General features: G+C 29.4%; 1 pseudogene across 1 annotated transcript; it reads right to left on the bottom strand.

Annotated features, from left to right (window-relative positions):
- Positions 1-1,854: 1,854 nt before the first annotated feature.
- LOC146896820 (uncharacterized) lies at positions 1,855-4,443 on the bottom strand (annotated as a pseudogene). The gene is made up of 5 exons (XR_015023380.1): positions 4,311-4,443; positions 4,190-4,220; positions 3,859-3,947; positions 2,791-2,887; positions 1,855-2,038 (listed from the first exon to the last, which is right to left on the bottom strand). The product of XR_015023380.1 is annotated as an uncharacterized LOC146896820 (transcript).
- Positions 4,444-13,854: the final 9,411 nt, after the last annotated feature.

A 13,854-nucleotide genomic window follows, 5' to 3' on the forward strand; every position in this document is an offset into this window, starting at 1 on the left:
AGTATCATGACATGCGCATAAGTAATGTGAGTCGTGTACAAGTCACTGATATCCCTAAATTTTGTACATTTTGCTCAGTCCAAGTATAAAGTCTTAATTTATCAAACACTTATAAAGCTAATACATAACATTAGCCTACATTAAATAGTAAATTTCAATGTTATTCCTAAAATTGTGGCGGTGAGTTTCATAATGTGGTGAAAGCATATAACAGTTCAGTGAGTGTGAAGCTACTTTAGAATTTGAAACAATTTCAACACTTCTCCCTGTGAACAGTTTATTGCTGCTTATAATCATAGCTGAACAATAAAACAGTGTCTCCAGTTTGATAATAATTTTGTCATACCTCTAGTCACTCACAGTTAGAAGATGGTCTCATTGTTGACAAGAAATCTTGTGGTTGGTCTCTACTTCTTTACTAGCGTTTTGTAACCTAGATTTAGTGATTAATGTTGATGACCTCAACTTTGATCTCAAGATATTTTGATAGCCTTGCAACAACAAAACAAGCCACCTTAATGGCTTTGTTATAGTTACGTGACAATGAACATTGTCTAGTTGTTATGGCTGATAAATGGGAGACATTTTGGACACAATATCATGATTGAATTAATCACCCAATAATAGCACCATGTTAAACTTTACTGATTTGATCATTACTGAATCATAATGTAATCCCTGATAATTAAATATTTCAAATATTATATTTTAAATAGTAAATTATTATTAAATTATAAAACAATATATTAAGTGAATGTACAAAATGACTACGGTACGTATTGAAAAAAGAAAAACTAATAATAATAATAATAATAATAATAATAATAATAATAATAATAATAATAATAATAATAATAATAATAATAATAATAATAATAATAATAATAATAATAATAATAATAATAATAATAATAATAATAATAATAATAATAATAATAATAATAATAATAATAATAATAATAATAATAATAATAATAATAATAATAATAATAATAATAATAATAATAATAATAATAATAATAATAATAATAATAATAATAATAATAATAATAATAATAATAATAATAATAATAATAATAATAATAATAATAATAATAATAATAATAATAATAATAATAATAATAATAATAATAATAATAATAATAATAATAATAATAATAATAATAATAATAATAATAATAATAATAATAATAATAATAATAATAATAATAATAATAATAATAATAATAATAATAATAATAATAATAATAATAATAATAATAATAATAATAATAATAATAATAATAATAATAATAATAATAATAATAATAATAATAATAATAATAATAATAATAATAATAATAATAATAATAATAATAATAATAATAATAATAATAATAATAATAATAATAATAATAATAATAATAATAATAATAATAATAATAATAATAATAATAATAATAATAATAATAATAATAATAATAATAATAATAATAATAATAATAATAATAATAATAATAATAATAATAATAATAATAATAATAATAATAATAATAATAATAATAATAATAATAATAATAATAATAATAATAATAATAATAATAATAATAATAATAATAATAATAATAATAATAATAATAATAATAATAATAATAATAATAATAATAATAATAATAATAATAATAATAATAATAATAATAATAATAATAATAATAATAATAATAATAATAATAATAATAATAATAATAATAATAATAATAATAATAATAATAATAATAATAATAATAATAATAATAATAATAATAATAATAATAATAATAATAATAATAATAATAATAATAATAATACGGTTAGACATCTGCTTATCAAATGAACTGAATGAAAAAGGAGACAATGGAATTACCAAAACTTAACCTCAAAATAATATTAATATACATTCAAAATTCTTTGGGTTCATTGCTCTCGATCACCAATCCTTTCGGTAATTTTCCCTCCAGGAGTTTCTGCATTACTTTCCTTAAAACCAAGTTCTGCCAAATCTTGCTTTGCCATTAAGTTCCTGCAAGATGTCAATTATATAGTTCATACATAACCAGTGATAACACAACTCCAGTCAAAACAAACCTAAAAGCCATACATACCAGAAATAACATCAACAGCAGTAACATATCAATATTTAGCAATGAATAATAAAAACGGATCAATATGTCCACTAAAATTGTCAACTTCACTACAAATTGATGAGAATAATTTCATTGCAAAATGTTGTATAAAACTATCATTCAACCTGTGTTACTACATCTTGCCAAGCTCCTATGCAAAGAACAACTACAACAGGTTCTCAGAATCATAAGAACAATAGAGATCCATACAAAAAACATTGAAGACACTAGATTATTTTAAAAATACTGCTTGGACAAATAATGGAAGCTATAGGAGCTACTGGAGTAATGCTTCCATGTTAGTCCTTTGTAACAAAATATAAGCAAAAGGAGTCCCAAGTTAAATGTTTCCGGTCAAAATTTTGGACCACATCGGACCCCTTTTTCTTATATTTCGATCTAAATTTTGCTTATGTTTCGGTCTAAATTCTTGATTATCAATATAATTTTGTCACGGAGGGAGCTTATTTAAGTTACAGCAATTTTTGACAAAGCTGCTTATTCATCAAGTTACACCGTAATATGGAGCTCTAGAGTAGCTTATTTAACACTAAATATTGAAATCAATATAGTAACTAGCAACAGAAAAACATAAGTACATCAGAAATGTTAGGATAACTACGTCTATAGTACAGTGAAACCAACTCACTTTTCCATACGACATTGCAGATATTTTTTGAAAACTCCCTGCATATTTCAGACTTGTTTCCAGCAGTCTTTAAACAATTGAGATACTCTTTCTTGTCCTGAAATGAGGCCAATAAAGAAATTAAGGTACAAGAAGACTGACATGATAAACTCTGACAGCATGAGTAACTGAAAGAATGAAACAACCTACTGCCAGTTTGTTTTGGCATCAAACACTCGAAAATGCACATTACAGATATGGCAACAAATTGCAGCTCTGGTGTTGAGCATACTTTGGAACATGTGTTAACCTTAAAACAAAACACTCTATTCTTTTCGGTTCACTTCAGTTTTACCTTTTTAGAGAATCTAAATAGAACAAAAAATTTAACTTTGATGAGTAAACCCCCATTTTTGTTTCTAGTCTCAATAAAAATTTAACTTTGATGAGTAAACCCCCATTTTTGTTTCTAGTCTCAATAAATTTTGTAAATTTGAAAATGATTTGCTGAATATTATTTCAAAAGTCGTGAGATTACAATCACTAAATTGATTAAATAGACTATAATACAACTAACAGGTCTAATCACCGGGTCAAATACAATTTTTACAAATAATTGCAAGATATGAAATTATATTTACAACAAATGTTATATCGATCCCTAGTCCCTACATTAATGAAATAAAAAAAATGGTCCTTGTCCATGATATATCTTTTGTTGGTCAAATCAACCACTGATGAAGGATTAATTTGACAGAAACATAGAAGAAATAATGTAATAGGGTGATTACTTGTACCAATATTTCTCTAGTCTAAGGATTAATATGACGACGGGTGCTAAGGTTAAGAACAAAATGGGTGTTTAGTCAAGAGCCATTGCAGTAATAAATTTTTGCTATATAACAAACATATCACATCATATACCTTAAACTCTGTGCCTAACGCTGAAATTAACCTATCAATAAAAACCTAGCTCATAATCAAAAGATCAAAACTTGCAAGGGCTTTACTTATTATTTGAAGTATAAATAAAATATGCATCTAAATCCTACAGCTGTTGATGGAGAATTAAGAGAAGAAGAAGCATACCAAGTCACACAAATGCATATGATCCAATGGAAAAACTCCCTTCTCCGGAGGCACCGGACGGAGCCCTCGGTTACCACCAAATGCACCACCTATTTATTACAACAGTTTCAGAGAATACTATTTTAGAATCAAAGCAAAAAAGAGGCCAGAAATAGCTTATTATAATAGTACTAGAGAGAACAACCACGGGTCTGTTTTGGAAAACTTGTAAAAACAGCTTATAGCTTATACAAAAATAATTTAACTTTCTTTCTATCATTTGTTTTAGAATTAGCTTAATTTAATGGTTTGACATTGAAAGTTAAGCATAAGATATGAGAGAAAGAAATACCAGAACTCATTTCAGTGGCTCCAATTAACCGCTACAATGAGAGTATGAAATGTTATATCAGTGAAAATGGAAATTTATTAACCTTAATAAGAATCGGTGAAAATGGAAGAGAAGAACTTACAGGGAGGATTTGATGTGTAACTGTAAAATTGAGGATGATGATGAGAAGAAATGATTGATTTTTCCCTCTTCTCTCGTCGTTTTGTTTCGACAAACACCAATTGCACACTCGCGATGCCAATGATATGTTTCGTCTCACTTTTTACCGTAACACCCTTTTTCATTTTACTACAACTAAAACTAAATCTGTTGTTGATAAAGGAAATCAAAGAAAATAAAAGGAAATATGTGTATTAATAAAATTACATAAATATCATTAAACAAAAGTTTCATATAATCCCCTCAAAAAAAGATATTAAGTTCGAATTCAACCATGTAAATATGCAACAATTTTAAATATCTTAAAGGAGGCTGTTAAAAAAAACAAAAAAATAATTTAAAGGAGAGTTTCGTCATTTATTATGTTTCTACCGACTCGAGAGATTAATCTCTGCAATTGCACGCAAAGATACTTGGTTTACTCCAAAAAAAATTAATTAAAATTACAAAAATATAAAAATAAATATAAAGAAAATAAAAGCATCAATTTAATAAATTAATAATAGATTGAAGACCAATTTTAAGCCCTCAAAAAATTCAAAAAATCCAATTTAGTCTATGAAAAAAATAAAAAAACAACTTTAACCCCTAGATAAAAATAAACTGGGAATTTTTTTAATTGACTCCCCTTGAAAAAATATGTAATTATATTAATTCTTAGAAATGGTGGTTAAGTCTAACATAACCCCACAAAACCGGCTTGAGAGGTGAGGATTGCCCCCACGATAATATACACATTGTCGGGTTATCACCTATCCGATGTGGAACTCTTAACATTAATTAAAATAATTAAAATTTTCGTTATTGAAAAATAATAAATTTGCATTTGCTTCCTAAAGAAAAAGTTGGAGGTTTTCTCAATTTATATGTTGATTTTGCCATGGATGATTCGGTTGGTGGGGTTTACGTGCCTGTCAATGAATTTTGCTTAGTATTGATTTTGCCATATTTAAAACTAATATGTATTTTTTGAAAGAAACAAAAGTATTTGTTTCACATTTAGTGTTAATTTAATTTAATTTAATTTAATATAAGAATTATTATATGATTTTCGATTTATTTAAAAAAATTGTGTTAAAATTGTATTTTTTCTTCTTCTTCCAGCTGCAACAACCAACTTCGTTGGAGCCACAAGTAAGAGTTTTCTATGACTAATTCTTTAGTATTTTTATCTTTAATCACACCACTTCTACATTTAAACAACATTTTGTAACATTTTTTAAGAAATAAACAAAGATTAAGAGATTTTGATCATTTTTAAAAACATATAAAACATTGGAAATTAGTTTTAAATTTTTGAGTTGCTTTCGGACACAGTTAAGTATCAAATATTTCTCCGTCTCCACCGGTAGCCACTCTCTCCCACCCTCTCCCGCTCGTTTCTCTTTTCTTTTTGCCTCTAATTTGAGAGTGTCTTACAAAGACAAAGACCAATTTAATGGTTTACTCAAAGCTCAGACGAATATTTAAGTGATTTATGTTTAGGTACATTTAAATAAGTTTGGTTTTGATAGTTTTAATTAAAATTGTTTGGTTTTAATTAAAAAAAATTATAGGGAGGGTGCATATAGAAATTTTTGTGTTATCAAGGGTATATATAGCAAATATGACCAAAAGGGCCTAAAACATTAACAGATTTTAGCCCATTCTTTATCATATCAATATTCCGGGCCTTTTTAGTGAACTTTGCTATATAAACCCCCCATAAATCAAATATTTCTATATACACCCCTCCATCGATTTTTTTAAGGGCCCTAGGCCGTCGCACCCCTGGCCTATGCCTAGGGCCAGCTCTGTCAATTTCCTAGGCAATTATCTGATAAAAAGGACTACTGTCATTATCTTTGTACAAGAGAGAGACTGTCATTATCTTTGGTACCACCCTCCGAAAAATCCAAACTTGGCAAATTGCACATTTAACCCATCATCATAAACCTAAGTCCTTATCCTTTTGTTGCTTATAATAAAAAATCGGCAATTTATGAGATAAACCATCATATAAGCAAGCAAGACAAGATGATAAACATTACTCTCTTTTCCTAAAAAAAAAAACAAATCATTACTTACCACTCCACTCTCGACTCCACCACCATCCATCTTTTCGGTCATTCATTCTACGGCTAGCAAGCAATGAAGGGTACTATTTACACCCTTTATAAAACCACCAAGATTAGGTTTTTACCCTCTCACACCAAAATCCTCAATTTCAATCAAACAAACAACACAAAAACAATCAATCAATGGTAGCTAGAAATGCAAATGCTCCACTTCCAATTCCAACTGTTTGGACCCTTGAAGACCCGAATGTTGAGAACCTAAGCGTTTCCAAATTGTTGAATCCATTTCGGTGAGAGTTGTTCTTGCTTTTGGTGCTTTATTATGCTCCCAGATGGATACGAGGTTATCGCCTACCTCAAAGACCACAAAGGCGTTAAGCATGCTCTCATAGCTGTTGTTGCAGTTATTCTTGTCAGCTTCCTCTCATTCACTCTGTTTGTCGCTCTGGATAGGCCATCTAACAGGAGTGTTGTTCATATGCTTCTAACCATGGTACTTAATGGTCTCATTTCAGGATTCTTCATAAAGATTTTGAGCCCTATTTTGGCCTTAGTTGCTGGTTTGACCTGGTTAATCCCAATTCTCCTGGTCATTATGTTTAGATGCAATGATATTATCCTACAACTCGGTTCAATAAAAAAAGCGATTTGCAAGAAATGTTGCACCCTTGACAACGGTGTCGCTGCCAACAACAGTGCCGCCGCCACCTCCTCCTCCAACAACAACTATTTTATCTATTAGTATTATTATGTTTTTTTATGTAATTTCTTTTCAATATTTCAAGGACCGTAGGTCCATCCATTCCTTTTTGATTTTCTGTTTCTATGTTTATGATTTATGCCTTTTTAATTTTGATGTAGTTAAAGAGCTTCAAGTCCATATTTAATCTAATGAAGTTTTCATTTGTGGTGAAATACTTGTTTATGTCTTTCTTTTATTATTATTATTTTAATTTAAATTCCTCACTTTGTATGAATGGTCCTCACCGGATAAAAACAATTTATCAATTTAGCTATTCACATTTAGACTCATTTCTAGCTAAACTGATATATATCATTATTCACATATGAAACATGATTACATGAAACTTTTTCAAAACACAGACACAAAGGAAAAATCAATTATTAATATTGCAAATAAAGTCATTCATTAGTATCAAGATGTGCTTATTGACCTCATTGAAGCTGTTATACATTTACGGCTCAAGGTTAGATTCTTGGATACCCTTTATTTTAGTGGATTGCACGCAAAAAAATATTAGCAGGAAGGAAGTGGGAACCCTTCTGTGTATCCAGTTGGATCCATCATCCATACAGTAACAAGTCCTGGTGATGTTAATCATAGGTTGGAGTGTCTCACAAGGTTTAGTAAACAAAAACCTTGTTCAGTTTTGTATGTGTCTTTTGCTGAGTGAGGGTTTTGTGGAATTCTAATTGTATCAACGAGTCTTTGACTTTAATATTCAACAAGTCAAAAATTGATTCTTTCATCAAATGTCTATAAAGTTCACATAAAAAAAATGAGATTGCAACTAATTTCATACCGTAAATTATGCAGAGTAAAGGTTGTTAGAAAAGAGAAGCGGAGTAACAACGGACACAATTAAGTATCAAATATTTCTCCGTGTTCACCGAGAGCCACTCTCTCCCACCCTATTTCGGTTACGTTTCTCTCGTTTCTTTTTGCCTCTAATTTGAGAGTGTCTTATAAAGACAAAGACCAAATTAGTAGTTTACTCAAAGCTCAGTCGAATATTAAGTGATTTATGTTTAGATACATTTAAATAAGTTTGGTTTTGATAGTTTAAATTAAAATTGTTTTAGAATGTATGATTACCTAAATAGACTTTATATAATTGTCATTATAGTTGATGAATGTATTTAATTACTATCATATTTCTCCAAGTTTTTGTTGTTGTGAATAATCAAATCGAACACTCATTGTGGGACAACGTGAGTAATTATAAGAAAGATATAAAATTAAAAGAGGAAATCAGAGAAAGAAAGAAAAAAAAAGAAAAAAGAATCAAATTGGTAAAAACGACGAAATTATTACGTTGAAATTAGATTAATTGAAAAGTGACTAAATAATAACGTTTAAAGTAATCATTGTATATTTATTAATTAAACAAGTTATGTATGAATTAATATATACTCCCTTTGAAGAATATACCTTAACAACACATAATCCATTTTCTAGGCAATTATCTGATAAAATGGACTACCTGTCATTATCTTTGTGCAAGAGAGAGACCTGTCATTATCTTTGGTACAAGACAATTCCAACGCCCACTGAAAAATCCAAACTTGGCAGATTACACATTTAACCCATCATCGTAAACCTAAATCCTCATCCTTTTGTCGCTTATAATAAAAAATAATCGGCAATTTATGAGATAAACCATCATATAAGCAAGCAAGACAAGATGATAAACAGTACTCTCTTTTCCTAAAAAAAAAAAAAATAAGTACTCTCCATTCCACTCTCGACACCACCATCCATCTTTTCCGGTCATTCATTCTACAGCTAGCAGCAATGAAATGTAGTATTTACACCCTCTATAAAACCACCAAGAATAGATTTTTACCCTCTCACACCAGAATCCCCAGTTTCAATCAAACAAACAACACAAAAACAATCAATCAATGACAGCTAGAAATGCAAATGCTCCACTTCCAATTCCAACTGTTTGGACCCTTGAAGACCCGAATGTTGAGAACCGGGAGCGTTACCAAATTGTTAAATCCATTTCGAGGAGAGTTGTTCTTGCTTTTGGTGCTTTATTATGCTCCCAGATGGATACAGAGGTTACCGCCTACCTCAAAGACCACAAGGGCGTTAAGCATGCTCTCATAGCTGTTGTTGCAATTATTTATGTCAGCTTCCTCTTATTCACTCTGTTTGCCGCTCTGGATAGGCCAACTAACAGACATGTTGTTCACATGCTTCTAACCATGGTACTTATGTTGTATTTTTACACTATTTGTTATATTTCAAAAGTTATAATTTTTATTTCATACTGATACCATAAAAAATTAATTATATTTGCTTGGTCAATGAGTGAGTTAATTGCTAACGTAGGTATGCCTATAATATTCATTTCCATCACTTTTAAAAGTAGTTTTAATTTGTAACTTAATTCTATTAATTTGCAACGGATTGGTATTGATGGGCAACATATCATTTGGCATATATTGGAGGCATATATAAAAAAAAAACTCTTGACTACTTTTGGCTGATCAGTATTGAAACAAATAGTGTTATAAATGTCACGTGTTTTTCCATAAAAAAATTGCTCCTCACATTCATACCTTTTGATAATATACAAACCAACCAAAAAACCAATCTTTATCAAGCTATACACTACTTTGGGTTTCATCTTCCTGATTAAATTATATTCTTGCTAGTTTTTGTATCCTTGATTAATATCAAGAAGGGTCTGTTAAATCCTGGGGGATTAGTGTATAATTACACGGAAAATCCTTAAGGACATTGCAATTAGCACGTCTCAGACTACTTTCATTGTTTGTTCATCTTTTCGGCTGATTCTACAATGTGGTTGATTCAAGTTGTCCCAAGACGGTGATCTAATTCTACGACAAAATCAAGACAGATAAGTTTACTTGAAATCTCTTTTGTTTATATTTAATTGATTCTTTTATTTATATATTTATTATTATTTATATAGATAATTTATGCCTAATTTTACAACAATCTTAAGGTTTTTCATAATTGTTTAATTGTTACAATTTTATTGTTTGATTTGTGAATGAGAAATTATTGACGGTGATATGCTTTGTTGATTTTGAAAGCCATTATTCTTCTAACAAAGCATTGTTATTATTATTTAATCTCAGTATCTGAGTATATTTTTCTCTTTTGGTGAATTGGAGAAGGTTTGTAGAAGGTGAAAATTTTGGTGAACCTTTGATTTAAAGGGAATGGAGAATTAGTTGTTGGAAATTATACTATGGATGTGTCACCCAACAAGTAGATATTTCATATGAGAAAGAATACAATGAACTTCAAACCATCAATTTAACGTGGCTGTTAAATGAACGAGAGTATAGTGTGATTGATTTCGTTGTAAGTTCTTAACTCTTATTCCCTTGAAATCATCTACAAGGGGTCAGGTACACTTTCTAAACTTTAAACCTCACATTGATTATTTTTGTGTGTGGTGAGAGTGTATTGAATGTGTTTGTAAATATCAAGATTCTGTGGTTTTTCAAATTGGTAATTTTTATGCTTTCGTTTTTGCCAGTACCTTCGTTATTGAGCGAAATTATTTTGAAAATGATATACCTCTAACTATCAAAACTATTTCTTTCGGTTTAGAAACATGATTGCAGAAGAGATAGAGTAGTAAATAATAGGGCAATCCGACATGTTTAATCAATGTATACTATTTTCTCTTGTGACTTGCAATTTGTATAAAATATGTTATACGATTGTGTATCATCTTTTATGTCCTTATATTTTATGAAAATTTTGTTTACCAGACATCCTGAGAATGCTAGAATTTTGTTGTTGTTGTCAATTATGTGATTAGTTTTAATTCACTTATTTTATATATTTATATTTGAGTTTTGGATGAGAGCTTTGTGAATATAGTATAAGTCTGTTTGTTTGATTCATGCATGTCTCATCTGTGTATTTAAATCACTAGAAGTTTGACGCCGTAACAATTTTAGTGAGTTCTTCATCTAAATCCTTTGAGACAATTTGTAAACTTGTGAAAATTTTGAAAGCTTATATTTTAATTATATTATTGGAAGCAAAATTGATACATATATGATATGCTCCAGAATTGATAAAAGGGTGATAGGTTGTGTTCGCATGAATCAGTAAACAGTTTTCAAATTAAACACACTTGCTAGTTGTAGAATCCCAAACTTTATTTTGTTGTTGGATGCTTGTGTGAAATTGTGTATTGGTTTTCTTGTGTCATTATGTTACATGTATAGTTCAAATCTATTTGATCGAATTTGTGTCATTTATTCCTTATATGACAATTTCTTGTTTTGATCGTTATGCAACTTTCTGAATGTGGAGGCTATACATGTGTAAACTCGATTTAAGAAACTCATTACATGTGTAAACTTTCTGAATTTGTGTCATTATGTTAAATGTATATTTGTGATATTTCATAAGTTATAATTTTTATTTCATACAGATACCATAAAAAATTAATTATATTTGCTTGGTCAATGAGTGAGTTAATTGCTAACGTATGTATGCCTATAATATTCATTTCCATCACTTTAAAAGTAGTTTTAATTTGTAACTTATTGCTATTAATTTGTAACGGATTGGTATTATTGGGCAACATATCAATTGGCATATATTGGAGGCATATATATAAAAAAAACTCTTGACTACTTTTGGCTGATCAGTATTGAAACAAATAGTGTTAGAAATGTCACGTGTTTTTCCATAGAAAAATTGCTCCTCACATTCATACCTTTTGATAATATACAAACCAACCAAAAAATCAATCTTTATCAAGCTATACACTACTTTGGGTTTCATCTTCCTGATTAAATTATATTCTTGCTAGTTTCTGTATCCTTGATTAAAATCAAGAAGGGTCTGTTAAATCCTGGGGGATTAGCGTATAATTACGCGGAAAATCCTTAAGGACAGTGTGATCAGCACGTCTCAGACTACTTTCATTGTTTGTTCATCTTTTCGGCTGATTCTACAATGAGGTTGATTCAAGTTGTCCCAAGACGGTGATCTAATTCTACGACAAAATCAAGACAGATAAGTTTACTTGAAATCTCTTTTATTTATATTTAATTGATTCTTTTATTTATATATTTATTATTTATATAGATAATTTATGCCTAATTTTACAACAACTTAATGGTCTCATTTCGGGATTCTTCATCAAGATTTTGAGCCCTATTTTGGCCTTAATTGTTGGTTTGACCTGGTTAATCCCAATTCTCGTAGTCAGTACGTTTAGATGCAATGATATTATCCTACAACTCGGTTGAATCAAAAAAGCGATTTACAAGAAATGCTGCAACCCCGACAACGGTGCCGCCGCTGCCAACGACGGTGCTGCCGCCAACAACAACGTTGCCGCATAATCACCGCCGCCTCCATGACCGACGACCTCCGCCGCCACCACCACCTCCTCCTTCAACAACCATTTTATCTGTTAGTATTATTATGTTTTTTTATGTAATTTTTTCTCTATATTTCAAGGGCCATAGGTCCATCCATCCATTCCTTTTTTATTTTCTATTTCTTTTTTTTTTTTGAAAAAAAAAAAGAAGAAAGAAACTGAAAATCAAAAAGGGCTTTAGGATGTAGATAAAGGGCTTCAAGTCCATATTTATTCTAATGAAGTTTTCGTTTGTGGTGAAATACTTGTTTACGTCTTTCTTTTATTATTATTTTTAAAATTTAAATTCCTCACTTTGTATGAATGGTCCCCACTGGATAAAAACCAATTTATCAATTTAGCTATTCACATTTAGACTCATTTCTAGCTAAACTGATATTTATCATTATCACATATGAAACATGATTACATGAAACTTTTTCAAAACATAGACATAAAGGAAAAATCAATTATTAATACTACAAATAAAGTCATTCATTAGTATCAAGATGTGCTTATTGACCTTATTGAAGCTGGTATACATTTAGGGCTCAATGTTAGATTCTTGGATACCTTTTATTTTAGTCGATTGCACGCAAAAAAATATTAGTAGGAAGGAAGTTGGAATCCTTCTTTGTATCATGTTGGATCCATCATCCAGAAAGTAACAAGTCCTGGTGATGTTAATCATAGGTTGGAGTGTCTCACATGGTTGAATAAACAAAATCCTTGTTCAGTTTTGTATGTGTCTTTTGCTGAGTGAGGGTTGTGTGGAATTCTGATTGTATCAACGAGTCTTTGACTTTAATATTCAACAAGAAATAGGGCGTGGTTTCCTTAATAAGTTAAAGATTGCTTAAACCAAGCCACATAAACAGGGCACACTGAATCGTGCCAAGATGTTGGAACATCATATCCAACATACATGAGTATTTGTTTTAGCAACAATGAAGTCAATACTCAAATACCCAACAATCTCCCCCTTTGGATTTATTTGTTGTTAAAACAACCTGAGGTCATACAGACAAGGTAGAGAGATATCACACATACATTTCTTCAATCCGCAACCATGAAGAAAAGTAACACAACTGCAAAATGGACATGTTGAGTCATCATCCAGCACATCATCGAACATCTTACAGAGATGCCTAAACCATGTTAGAACATTGGTTCCAACAACACAAACAAGGATATTTGTTTTAGCAATAATGCAGCCAACATAAATACCCAACAAAAAATAAAGATAAATAAAAATACAAATACATCAACGACTGTAATTACCTCTATAGGTGCTTCCCCAACTATCTCTACAATGTTGTCATTTATAATCTTA

The sequence above is a fragment of the Medicago sativa genome, chromosome 8, assembly GCF_051527215.1.
Source record: "Medicago sativa cultivar Bolivia chromosome 8, Bolivia_mono, whole genome shotgun sequence".
NCBI lineage: Eukaryota > Viridiplantae > Streptophyta > Magnoliopsida > Fabales > Fabaceae > Medicago > Medicago sativa.